The following is a 12,881-nucleotide window of genomic DNA, read 5'->3' as shown; positions in this document are numbered from 1 at the left end:
AGAGATTACAGATCCCTGCTTTGAGGGAAAACCATACCACAAGAGCAAAAAGCTGTGTAGCAGACCTGCTTTCTGTCAATCCTGAGAGCACTGCCACAGGCACTGACCGTGCTGAGACCCCTGAGCCTCGTGGTTGTGGTTTCACTGCCATGACCTGACACTGGATGACAGGAAAATGTTGCAATGGCCACAGCAGAAAGTGCAGACCCAGCTCCTGTAAGCCATGGCAAAGTTCTTGTGTACACATTACCCAAGGAGAAAATGCAAACCCTCCCTGGGGTTACTTCATGGCAAGCTTTAGACATCAGCTCCCAGACTTCAACACTTTTATGGCATTTGCCAGGAGGAGAACACAGAATGTTAAATGTCTGCAGTGCTGAGAGCCCACTTCCATTACTGCCACAATAAATAAATAAATATTTATTTATTTATAATAAATTCCAAAAGAGTGGGCGAGACAGATCCAGATGCAGGTTTGCCTGCACTTGGAGGGCTGTATATTGGAATCTACAAAACCTGGGTGGTTATGCCGTGCTTTTTGGAGAGCAAAGACTTATTTGTGCACAGAGTAAAACCTGAAGCAGTGTAACTGATGATGAATTTATTCAAACACTCCTTTTCCCTCAGTTCTGCTCAGTTTGCATGTTTGCGGGGGATTTTTTTAAGCATTTCTTTGGCCTTGAGTTGCCTGCACCAACCAGGACAAAACCACTTCTGTTCCCACAGAGGAGGAACCGACCAGCCACAAGCAGGGAAAGCACAGGAAGAGCATTAACCCTTTGTAGATCCCAAGGCTGGGTGCTATGGAAAGCTGTCAGGGCTGAGATACCAGAAGGGAAGTTAGCCAGGAAAAGGAGTGACAAAAGGACACAGCAAATACCCTGACAGCCTGACCACAGTGAAGGGAAGGGAGGGAGGAAGGAAATGTGAGGAAAAGCAGAAGTTTCCCCTCCCATGGACTGATATTTCCACACCTCAAATGAAGCTGCTGTCAGAGACACAGCCTGCTCCAAAGCAAACCAGCCCCACTTTTAGGGTTTGCCCTCTAACAGCCGGGCAGGCAGAGTGCTCTTCCCAAGGAACACCCAGAGGTAAAGCCATGAAGGTGACAGGCCAGGAATAAAGCAGCAACAAGGGAAGTAAAGAAGGGGGAACATAACATAAATATAGCAGAAGGTATGGCTCCAGAGTTGGAATGTGGGCAGGAGCCAGTGTTGCCCTGATTTTTCAAAGTGTTAAGTTTTCTTTTATAGTTCTTTTGAAAATCTTAAAACTATCATAAAACTTCTTCAGCCTTCTGATCTGTTTACATATTTCTACTAGAGTTCTCACACACTGTTCATATAAATAATAATTGCTTTACATTCTTCTTTGTAAGAAGAGAGAATTGATAGACAGTTTAAGCAGCGTGGATGGAGAAGTAGTAATTTCATCCTCCAATCCACAATCACCTCTGAAATTCTATAAATACCAAATGCTCAAATAAAATGCTCTCTTTTTTAGCCTTTGTACTTACCAAGTGTTTGTGTACTTACTTTGTGTCCAATAACAACAAACCAGCACATGTAACTGGTGTTTTAAGGTGGCTCCTTAAATGTGGAAGATCTTCATCACACAAAGACTTGGCAGGGTGGAAAGCTGGAAGAGACACGGAATGCTCTGATAGCATGCCAAGGAAAACAATAATAAATAAAAAAAGAAGGATCATGAAGCCACGGGGAGATCTCAGAGGAGATATGAAGGTAATTTTCACCTGTTCTCACCCAAATTCCCTCTCCCATATGACTGTGTCAACTCCTTGAAACGAGAAGTGCATCTGTTCTTAAACAGAACAATAAAAAAATGTTTCTTGCCTCCTGCAGACAGTCATGTTTCCCAACAATTAGCAAATCACTGAAATCTCTGAGTGTTCAAGCTGGCCCTTTCCCAAAGGGATGAGTATGCCTTTACCTCACTGTAATATGTTTAGGAAACAATCTGAAATCCCACGGCAGGTATGGCACCTATGCCCCCTCCCTTTCTCAGGGACTGGGGATGGGCTTAGCCTCTCATTTTGGTGCTTTTCCCAAAGAACTGACGAGCACAGGGTGGCTTTTACAAAACAGGAGGCATTGCCCAAGGACTGTGCAACATCCCACTGTTATGTGTAGTAGATATAATTTACACCATCTCTAGTATGATATGTGTGATATTGAATATTTGTTGGAGTATACACGTTTGTATTAGGAGTCCCCCCACCCTCGTAGGTGAAACCTGGTGTATGTTGAAACCCGATTTACAGGTAAAAGGATGTGGCTGGGCCAGGAGATGGGGATGGGCCTTGTCTGGAGAGATACGGGGGGGACCCCAGGCACTGATCATGGTGTGATCAACCCGGGATGGATCTCATGGAAATCCTCGGGCAGATCCATGGGAATGCTGCGTTCCCTAAATTTCATCAAGGGATTCAACAACTCCTGACACTGAATTGTTCTTCTTCATCACCAAAAAAGAAAATCTTATTAACCTATGGACTCTGAATGGAAGAAAAGACTGATTGCTGAAATCTTGGCCTCAGGCGGAATTTTCCCTATAAAACCCACTTGTGCCAGGATGGAGGTGTGTGGGCATGGAGGAAAACCTCTGCTGAGGCTGACTCCTTGTTGCACACCCAGGGCCGACCCCGGGCGCGGCTCTGTTCTTTCCTTGTGGCTGGCTAGATAGAATTTGATTGCAAAATAAATATTTTATTTTTTCATATTAATTTGGCTGGACAAATTTTTATTTATAACACCACCCTCCACCTCTGCAGTCACCAGTGGAAATAAAACAACAAAGTGCTCTGAGTCTCAGGGCTTCATCTCCCACCCCACAGGAGACAGGACAAGCTGTGACCTGCTCCAGCCTGCAGGTTCACCTGTGGAAAACACCTCAGTTGGAAGGGGAGGGATTTTCTCTCTCTTTTTTTACCGTGAGTGACCCATATTGCAATAATGGCTTGGCGCAGTTTTGTCCTGGTTTCCAGGGTAACCAAAACTTCAGTGTTGACCTCTGGGCACATATGGAGGGTTTAAGTCCAAAGCAATGATTCCCCTGGTAGCAGATCTCTGGGAAGGGGAAAGAGCAAGCATCTGTTCAGGATTTCAAGCTCATCCTTTTACAATACTGACACCAGCAGTGCCCTTGCAGCTGGGACCAGCAGCTCCTTCCACACTCAATACATGAAAAAAAAAATGTAAATAAAACAGGACAGGTGCATGGACAGCACCTCCAAAACTCAAACAAGGAGCATCTAATGGGAAGCTGGTCAGAAGATGAGGGCTCGTGAACACAGAGCCTCTGGGCTGGTAAAACACAGAGCTCCATGGGAACCAGAAAGCTTTGAATGGAAGAATTCACCACACTATTTACAAATCCTGTGAAAAATCACCACACTTTTTAACAAATCCTATAAAAAATCTGCACAGGTTTTAACAAATCCTGCAAGAAATCAGCACAGTTTATAACAAATCCTGTAAGAAATCAGCAGTTTTAACAAATCCTGTAAAAAATCAGCATGGTTTTAAACAAATGCTGCAAGAAATCACCACACTTTTTAACAAATGCTGCAGGAAATCAGCACAGTTTATATCAAATCCTGTAAGAAATCAGCACAGGTTTTAACAAATTATGTAAGAAATCAGCACCGTTTAAAACGAATGCTGTAAGAGATCACCACACTTTTTTCAAATTTTTTAAAAAGTCAGCACAGGTTTTAACAAATCCTGTAAGAAATCAGCACACATTTAACAAATGCTGCAAGAAATCACCACATTTTTTAACAAATGCTGTAAGAAATCAGCACAGTTTTTAGAAAATCCTGTAAGAAATCAGCAGTTTCAAATAAATGCTGCAATAAATCAGCAGTTTTAACAAATCCCCATCCACAACAGGGCCCATACAAGTTCTCCCTGTTCCCCATGTGAGTGTGTATTCCCTGCTGGCAGCCCTGGTGTGACACCTCACTTTTAATCCACACATTAAATGCCTGTCCCTGCCCCGTGTGCTGCATGACTCGCTCCTACTCACGCAAAGCTGTTATAAGTGAAAATTTGTCCAGCCAAATTAATATGAAAAAATAAAATATTTATTTGCAATCAAATTCTATCTAGCCAGCCACAAGGAAAGAACAGAGCTGAGCCCGGGGTCGGCCCTGGGTGTGCAACAAGGAGTCAGCCTCAGCAGAGGTTTTCCTCTGTGCCCACCCCTCCATCCTGCCACAAGAGGTTTTTATAGGGGAAATTCTGCCTGAGGCCAAGATTTCAGCAATCAGTCTTTTCTTCTAATCAGAGTCCATAGGTTAATAAGATTTTCTTTTTTGGGGATGAAGAAGAACAATTCAGTGTCTGGGAGTTGTTGAATCCCTTGATGAAATTTACGGGAACTCTGCATTCCCATGGATCTGCCCGAGGATTTCCATGAGATCCATCCCAGGTCATTCACGCCCTGATCAGTGCCTGGGGTCCCCTGTGTCTCTCCAGACATGGCCCATCCCCATCTCCTGGTTAACCACATCCTTTTACCTGTAAATCAGGTTCTAATATACACCAGGTTTCACCTGCGAGGGTGGGGGGACTCCTAATACAAACGTGTACACTAACAAATATTCAATATCACATATATCATTCTAGAAATGGCGTAAATTATATCTACTACACATAACAAAGCCAACACAGCAAATGCAAACTCAAACACTGCCCTGACAGCCCTGGGATTGAGCAGTGCAGCCACCACACTCCTGAACACCTCCCTGCTCCCCCATTCCTCGCCTGGATTACCCCACTTCACACTTTTTAGCAGGGAAATGTTGAAGATTATTTTAGGTTGTGGGGTGGCTTTGTGTGGTGGAAAAATAATTTTTTTTTTTAACTTGTGTTTTTAAAGAAAGGCTTAGCAGTTTCATGTGGTTTGGTTTTATGGTTGTTTATTGTAAGTTATTTAAAAGATTTTTTTTTGGGTTTTTGTGGTTTGTTCAGCAGCTTCAGGTAAGGGCACACACACTTCTGACATCCTCTCTGTTTGCTGTCTTCTTTTTTCTCCCCATCCCGGGCTGTTGTTATTTTTTATATGGTATATTATGTGTTATATGTTTATAGTTTTTCTCTAATACCTATTACTTATATTAAATGGTGGTTTTTTACTCTAAACTAATTTGTGAATGCTAACATTACTAAAACCATGGAGGTAAGGAAGAAGAAAGAGGGATGATAGGATAGGTTTAGATCCCTTTATCTTAAAACTTTTGACTCATGTATAAAGCAGAAACTCCCTTGTATAGGTGTTAAAGCCCCCCTGTACAACACTAAAAAATTCTTTTCTCTACTTTGTAACTACTTTTACTATAATATTTAAACTTTTGTGACCCTCTGTTTTTCTTGCAAAGTTGGTAAATCATTCTATGGCTCAAACCCAAAATCACAGCTGTTTCCAGCTGCCTTTTAGGGTCTTAAATGCTTCTGACCTGGACCTGGAACCTCTAAAAATGTTTGAGGGACATTTTGAGTTCCCACAGGGACATGTACATTTTTTGTACAGCTTTGCTTCACCAGGAGATTTGGCATCAAACCTCAACCCAGCCAAGAGTCACTGTGTGCCTTTGCACAAGGTTATTTTATCACGCCAGGCCTTCAAGCTTCTGCTGCATTTGTTGCAGGTTATCAACATCCTCGTAGTGCCTGGCAGGCTCAAAGTTAATTAAAGATTGCACAGCACCGCCACAAAGATCGTCAGCACCAAAGACAAAGTATCATTAGGTCCATTAATGAAATAATCCTCCATCATGCAGTGATGCTCCAGAAGCACTGGGTGTAACAGCCAGCCCCAGGCCAGGGAGCTGGGAGAAGAGAGTGTTCTAAGGAATGCCAAACAAAATTCCTCTCGTTTCACACTAACTAATTATCAGTAATGGTCTTCAGACAGGGAAAGCACAGAATGTGTGAGAGGGCGCATACAGCACAGCTGCTCAGCAGCAGAGAACCTCTCAGGTTGTCTGAGGTCTGGAACCTCGGACAGAAATGTAACTCTGAAAAGGGATTTGATTGCAGAATGGTGGTGGGGCAGACTGGAATGAGAATTACACTGCAGCGCTGTGATGGGGGGAAAGCTTTTCTGTCCTGGTAGGAGCAGGTCTCCAAACCTGAAGCAGGGGTTTATATCTGGTTATTCCTCTATCTGTGCACATGTGGGGAGCACTTATTCATCCTCCCATTGTTTGTCCACAAGAGGAGAGAGGGGCTGGATTCCAGTTCCATTTCTAATTTCATTTATTAATTCATTTCATGACAGAGCTCCTGACAGTCATGAAAAAGCTTCACAGACCAGTTGGACAGTGCATCTTCTGACTGCCCTTCAGGGGACATTTTCCTCACTGTCTGCATCCCACATTCTGCTGGCCTGTTGGCCCACCTGCAACGGCATCCAATGGGCAACACCTCACTGAATTTAACCCTATTTCCTTCCCTGTTTATCTGCACACAAACCCCAGGTGGCTGCCACCCATCAGCAACCACCAAGGCATGGATTTATTCAACAGAATTCCCCAGACACACAAGGCATGGGTAACAGACCTTCCAAGAAAGGCCTTTCTCCATGCAAAGGATGTTTCCTGTAAAAGAAACCAGGTTCCTTCCATACCAGCCCTTCCTAAAGGCTGTCAGACTGTGGCCTGAGAGTCAGTGATAGCTCAGGAGAAGCAGTGATAGCTCAGGAGAATCACTGATAGCTCAGGAGATCCCTTAAAGAGGTCTAGAAGTGCAGGGTTTTGAGCTCATGACCATTTTGTCCTGTCTCCCAGCTCCTGGACACTTCAGTTCCATGAACAGCCAGCCTCTTCCCAAGCAAATCAAGGGCTCCTCCACAGAGGAATTTAGGTGGAAACAGATGGAGAGCTACTGCCAAAGTTATGTCAAGCTGTTCAGGACCTTGAACAGCTTGAATTTTAGAAAATCCTTGGCCTCAGGTAAGCCTCATTTGTTGCTGCAGATGAAGGCAGGCAGTGAACAGGCTGTGGCATGGCCACCAGGCACTCTGCAAGGGACCAGCAGCACCAGGGGATCTGCTGCAGCCCAGGCATCTCCATGGCACAGGCTCTGCTTCATCCTGCTGTCCTCCAGCCACATCAAATACGTGAGGGCAAGAGGAGCTGGGTGGGTCCAGCCTTTCTCTCCCTGTTTTCCTGGGTGCTCTGGCCAATTGAGACAACAAACAAGCACCCAAACTCCCTGGCAGGCAGGTCCCACCAATACCCTGAGCCCAAGAATCGGGCTCAGGAGCAGAAAGGATGCTCAGGATCAGCACAGCTCCTCTGGCACCTGCACAGGGCCCTTGCTCCTGGAAGCTCTGGAGGCTCAGAACTGCTTCCCAGGGTCTTTCCCCCTCACAGCCCCACCAGCATGGGAAAGGAGCCTGCAATTGCTGCTTTGACTGCCAAGCACTGAAGTCCTGTGATCAGCCCTGCTAAGCCACAGAGTTTAGAGTGTTTAGGTGTCTGAGTGTGACTGACAGCCTTAATTATACAGGGACAGCATCACAGCTCCAAGAGACAAGTGCTGGATCAGGCTGGGGAAAAGCAGGAACAATATTCTGCTCTCTTAGAGGGAGGGTGCAAAAAGTGAGAGCTCAGCTTCCCCATCTGATGGTGATCACCTAATTATCCTCAATGAGCTTGATACAAATCCCAGCTTAGCAGGGGGAAGCACACCACGGTGCTCCCAATCCACCTATATACCCTGGCCAGGAAAAAGATCTTTGGAAGTCTGATTAATCTATCCAAACAAATCCTACTGCTCATTACCACCCTCTGGAAGTCAGGGCTGGCAGCTGCTGCTCCCCCTGGGCAAGCTGAGGGGCTCCAGTGATGCCCCAGTTTAAAGGGGAAGCCCTGCATGGATGGATGTACCACAGGGGAAAGATATTGGGAGTGTTTCCCAGAAATATCTTAGAGAGAGCAAGCTGATCTCTGCTGGCTGCAGACCTACTGCAGGCATGGGAGTGATGGGGTGCCCTTCACAGGCTGCTCCTTTGGATTAAAGCTGCAAGAAAAGGGTTCTCTTGGCATTTTTCCTCCAGCCAAGGCTTGCAGACTCACATTGTGCTCTCCCTTACAAACAGGGCTTCCCCTTTTTCCTGCATTGCCAAAATTGGCAGTGAAAAAACAAGTGTGACTCTTTCAGCCTGTAACTCCACACTGGGAGAAAAGCTTCAGGTCTGAGCAGTAATTTTGCACTCGCAGCTTCCCCTCCCTCTGCTGTGTGCCTGGAGGCAGGGCCAGCCTGGCACCCTGAGGGTTTCTCTGCTGCTGGGCAGGACAAGGCAGGCAGAGCAGGTGCCAGGAGTCCCACAATCAAACACAGCAACCACAAGGAATCCATGTGATGCTTTGTGCTTAAGTGAAGGGAAGAGAAAAGGCCAAAGCATTTAGCAAATTCTCTTTTCTTTTTATTCTCAAGACATCACCATCTAAACCATTCCATCTGTCCTGCACCAGGACTGGAGGAAGTGGAGGTCAAAAAAGTTTGAGACCTTTTCTCAAAAAGGTCTTTCTCAAAGCCTGGCTTTCACCAACACCTCCTTGCCTTGAGCAAAACAGTCCCAAATATTTGTATTTGCATATATGTAAATGCAGCCTGGCTGCCAAAGGGCTTCATTTGCCCATTTCAAGCCTCTTAGGATTCTTTTCACAGAGGCTTTTTCTTTTTCTGCATGGGTTTTTTTTCTCCCATTTTAATTAAAGTATTTGTCTCCACAGCAGGAAATGTAAACTGTGCAGCAGGCAATCTTGATATATATTTTAAAAGAGGAAAAAAAATCTTTAGCTAAGTTATTATCTTCAGCTATGCACAGAGGCACTCTCTAGCCCTTTTTCTAGAAGCCAGAAAAATTAAAGACAAAAGCAAAAAGAGGGAGGCTGATCCTTTAAAAAGTAGGAAGAAAGTAATAGACAAGTTTTTCTTCTGTGCCTTGAAATAAAGGGTCAGATTTTTTTGGCTGGCAAAAAAAATCCTCTTAGCAAAATACAGGATTTTTTTCTCTCAGAAACATCGAGAGCTGGGGAGTAGCTGAATTATTTGGAAAACCTGCTGCTCAAGGTCTGGCTGCTAAGCAGTGGTGAAAAATCTCATTTTTTCTGAGTTTAATTGAGAGATGGCAGTGCTGAAGGGAGTGGTTTGTGTGTGTGACAACATCCTGGATTTGCAAATCAGTCCTGTTCCTAATACTGTTCTTGCTGATAGGTGGTCTGAAGGGAAAAGGACTGATTTGTTACTAGTTTAGTACTGGTTTGCTATTGAATTACTCCTCTGTGCCTCACTTTCCCCACTTGCAAAATGGCAATTCTCATAGCTCAGGCTACAAACCTGGAATCATTGGCAAAGAGCAGCTACAATGAGTCCCTGCAATAGACCAAGAATAACACAGAAAGCCCCAAAAGATTCCCCCCTCTCCATCCTTCAGAGAGCAATGGATGAGTTGAGTTACCCTGTCCCTTTTGTCATCAGAGATTCAAAACCTGGAAATCAAATGCCTAGAAAATGTGAGTGCATTCTGCCTGATTCTGCTTCCCTCTTCTCATACCACTCCCAGCCTCTGTCTCTCATACTCTAGAAAAAAAAAAAATTAAAAATCAGCTTCTCTAAATATTGTTTCTCTCACATCAGCCCAGCAGGAGAGGCAGAAATCAAATTATAACCACTGAAATAACCATCAGTGCTTAGTGCCAGAAGGGTGGGTGGAGACACAGGAACATTTTGCTCCAGGCTTCCAAATAAAATAAATCTATCTTTATTAAAATAAACAAGTGCAAAAGAAGAAACAGAAAGAAAATCAATCAGCTGCATTTACAACAGGGAGCTATCAAGTACAGAGTGCTCCATCCAGCGAGAGGGACAAGAGCTGCAGGAATCAAAACGCTCTGTCCTTCTCTCTTGGAATAAGGTTTTTTTTACCCCTCCTCTCCTGATTCTGAGTATATTTTCTCCTGGATATATTTATTCTTGCTTATGGAAAAGTCCTAGTGAGAACTTTTTTCCTGTGGGGATAAGGATGAGAAAAAGCAGAGCCATTCCACCTTGTGCCCACCAGACAATTCCAGACAAACTCCATGAAGGGGATCACACTGTTTTCAATCTGACAACAATTTGGGCAGAATTCGCTGCGTTTATACATCTCAGAATCTTTATAGATAAGACCAGATAAACACCAGGATTGTCATTTCCAGATATTTTAACAGAGTTTCTCTCCTGCCGGGATTATTTCAGGAAAAAGCCTGTTCTGTATGGAAATGCTGTTACAGCTTTTCTCTTCATCCCTACGGTGCTCCCTGGTTTTTGACTGGAGGATCTGCACCTTCAGGAACAAGAAAAGTAACAAATCCTTCTTTATTTATATAAATATATATAATTCTTCTTTATTTATATATATATATAAAAATAGAAATAATAATAAAAATAACCAAACCAAACCAAACTAATTCCTCTTTCTCTCTCTTTTTCCAGCTGGCAGCCGAGCATGTTACTGTCATGCAGAACCTGCACTGGGGCTTCATTCTGCCCAGCGCCTTTGGAGCCCATTTCTGTGCCTGGGGGAGCTCAGGAGGTGAGAGCAGAGATTTGGCAGCTGAGCCGGGCCAGGCCAGCTTTCCTCTGTGCTGGAGGAATTTGGGACACGCTGCCTCCCAGGGGACTGAGCTGTGCTGCTGCCAGGCTGGGAACAGCCGGACCTTTGGGGAAGGAGGGAAAGGTGTTTCAGCTCAGCCTGGAGAAGTGGAGACTGAGGGGAGAACTTTTTGTGGTCTTCAGCATCCTCAGTGTGGGCAGCAGATGGGCAGGCACTGATCTCTTCCCTGTTGTAAGCAGTGGCAGGAGCCGGGGACCGCTGGAGGTGGGTCAGGGGGGTTCAGGTGTGCATCATGCCAGGTGCCAGCTCAGTGCCACTCTCGTGTCGCCCTGATTCTTGAGTTTTCTAAAGCCTTCTGAGTTTACATTCTATTGGGAAACTTTCCCACACAGTTTCTGTAAATAACGTGTTGTTTTGCATTCCTTCATGGGGGTGGAGAGACTTAATGTACCAGTGCTTTATCCAATGTCTTTGGAGAGGTGGCCCATTCACTCTCCAATCCACTGTCACCTTTGGAGAAGTATAAAAGTTAGAGTCAGAAAATAAACTCGCTCTTTTACATTGCAAAGTGGCAAATGGCTTGCGTTGTACATTCTCGTGTCCTACAGCAACAACTCTCGGGCCACATCGCACCTCTGTGTCTCTTTGCTCTGCAGGATATGGGGCATCCCAGCTGCAGAAAGCTTTGCCCTGCTCGGGAACAGCAGAACTGCGGGTGTGGCATCCCTGGGTGTCACCCCGCACTCCATCCCTGCCCGGCTCGGGCTGCGCGGAGGAGCGGGAGGAGTGGAGCGTTGCGCGCTCCTGCAGTGCCATCATGTGCTGTGGGTGCACATTGCACACACACTCTGCCAAACTGCAGCCTGCCAGGGACAGCAGAACCTCCCCGTGCCCGCTCCGCCACCGAGCAGCCTCTGCGGCCACCCCTGCCACCACCGGGTGACCCAATGTGCCAGCGGTCCGTGTCCTCCAGCACAGGGCTCCACCAGCCCCACGGCCCTCGGGGCTGTCGAAGAGATCTCAAAGAGGAATAGATAAGGATCCCCCAGCAAAAGAACCGTGGAGTGGGGAAATGGGGATTTTGTCCTCTTATTTCACTTTGAGTATTCCTTATCCTGGGGATTTCCTAGCAGGCCCTTCTTGCTGCTTAATAAAAACCGCTCCAGCGATGCCAGGTCTCCAGTCCTGTCACAGAATCATGGAATCACAGAATCCTAGAAACAGGATCAAGAGCTGAGAAGGACCTTGAGCATATCAGAGAATATGGGGAGCTGGGAGGGACCCACCAGGACCAGAGTCCAGCTCCTGGCCCTGCCCAGACCCCCAAAATCCCACCCTGGGCATCCCTGGCAGCACTGGCCAAAGGCTCCTGGAGCTCTGGCAGCCTCGGGGCCATGCCCATTCCCTGGGGAGCCTGGGCAGTGCCAGCACCTCTGGGGGAAGAACCTTTCCCTAATTTCCAACCTAACCCTCCCTGGCCCAGCTCCAGCCATTCCCTGACTCCTCTCACTGATTACATGAGGGAAGAGATCAGTACCTGCCCATCTGCTGCCCCTCCTGAGGATGCTGAAGATCACAAAGAGTTCTCCCCTCGGTCTCCACTCCTCCAGGCTAAGCAAACCAAGTCAAATCAGTCACTCCTCACTGGCTTCCCCTCCAGACCCTTCCCCATCCCCATGTCCCTCTTCTGGATGCTCTCCAAAGGCTTAATGTTCTTTTTAGATTGCGGTTCCACAGCTGGGCTTGTTGCCTCTTCCCATACCCATGTCCCCTCCAAGGCACAATTCTGAGTGAAAGCCTCCTTCCATCCTCCTGTTTTCTCCAACTGCTGTGACACCAGCTTTCCAGCCCAGAGCTTTGTCAATCCTTCCTGCCCTCCTGCAGCTCCAGCCTGCCTTCCCCCTGAACCTCAGACAGGCAGCAAGGATGCAAGCAAGCCCTGGAGCCTAACCAAGCCTCAGGAAATTCTGCAAGGACAAAATGAGCCATTGCAGGGAAAAATGAGCTCATGCAAGAAAACCCCAACCATTCAGAGCACACTGCCTGGGCTGGGGGATGAAATCCCAGGAGCTGATAACACTGACCCTCCAAAGCAAGGGCATTGTTTTATTGAGAAGCTGCTTTTCCAGGCTCTGCTGCTTCATCCCCAGCCAGGTTTTGTGGGAAGGAGTGGACAGAGGGCAAGTGGACACACCACACACCCAGGGTGAAGTGGGCTGGCAGGGACAATGTTCCCCTGAAGAAACTCAGCT

The sequence above is a fragment of the Taeniopygia guttata genome, chromosome 17 (assembly GCF_048771995.1).
Source record: "Taeniopygia guttata chromosome 17, bTaeGut7.mat, whole genome shotgun sequence".
NCBI lineage: Eukaryota > Metazoa > Chordata > Aves > Passeriformes > Estrildidae > Taeniopygia > Taeniopygia guttata.
Note: the sequence above shows the minus strand (reverse complement) of the source record.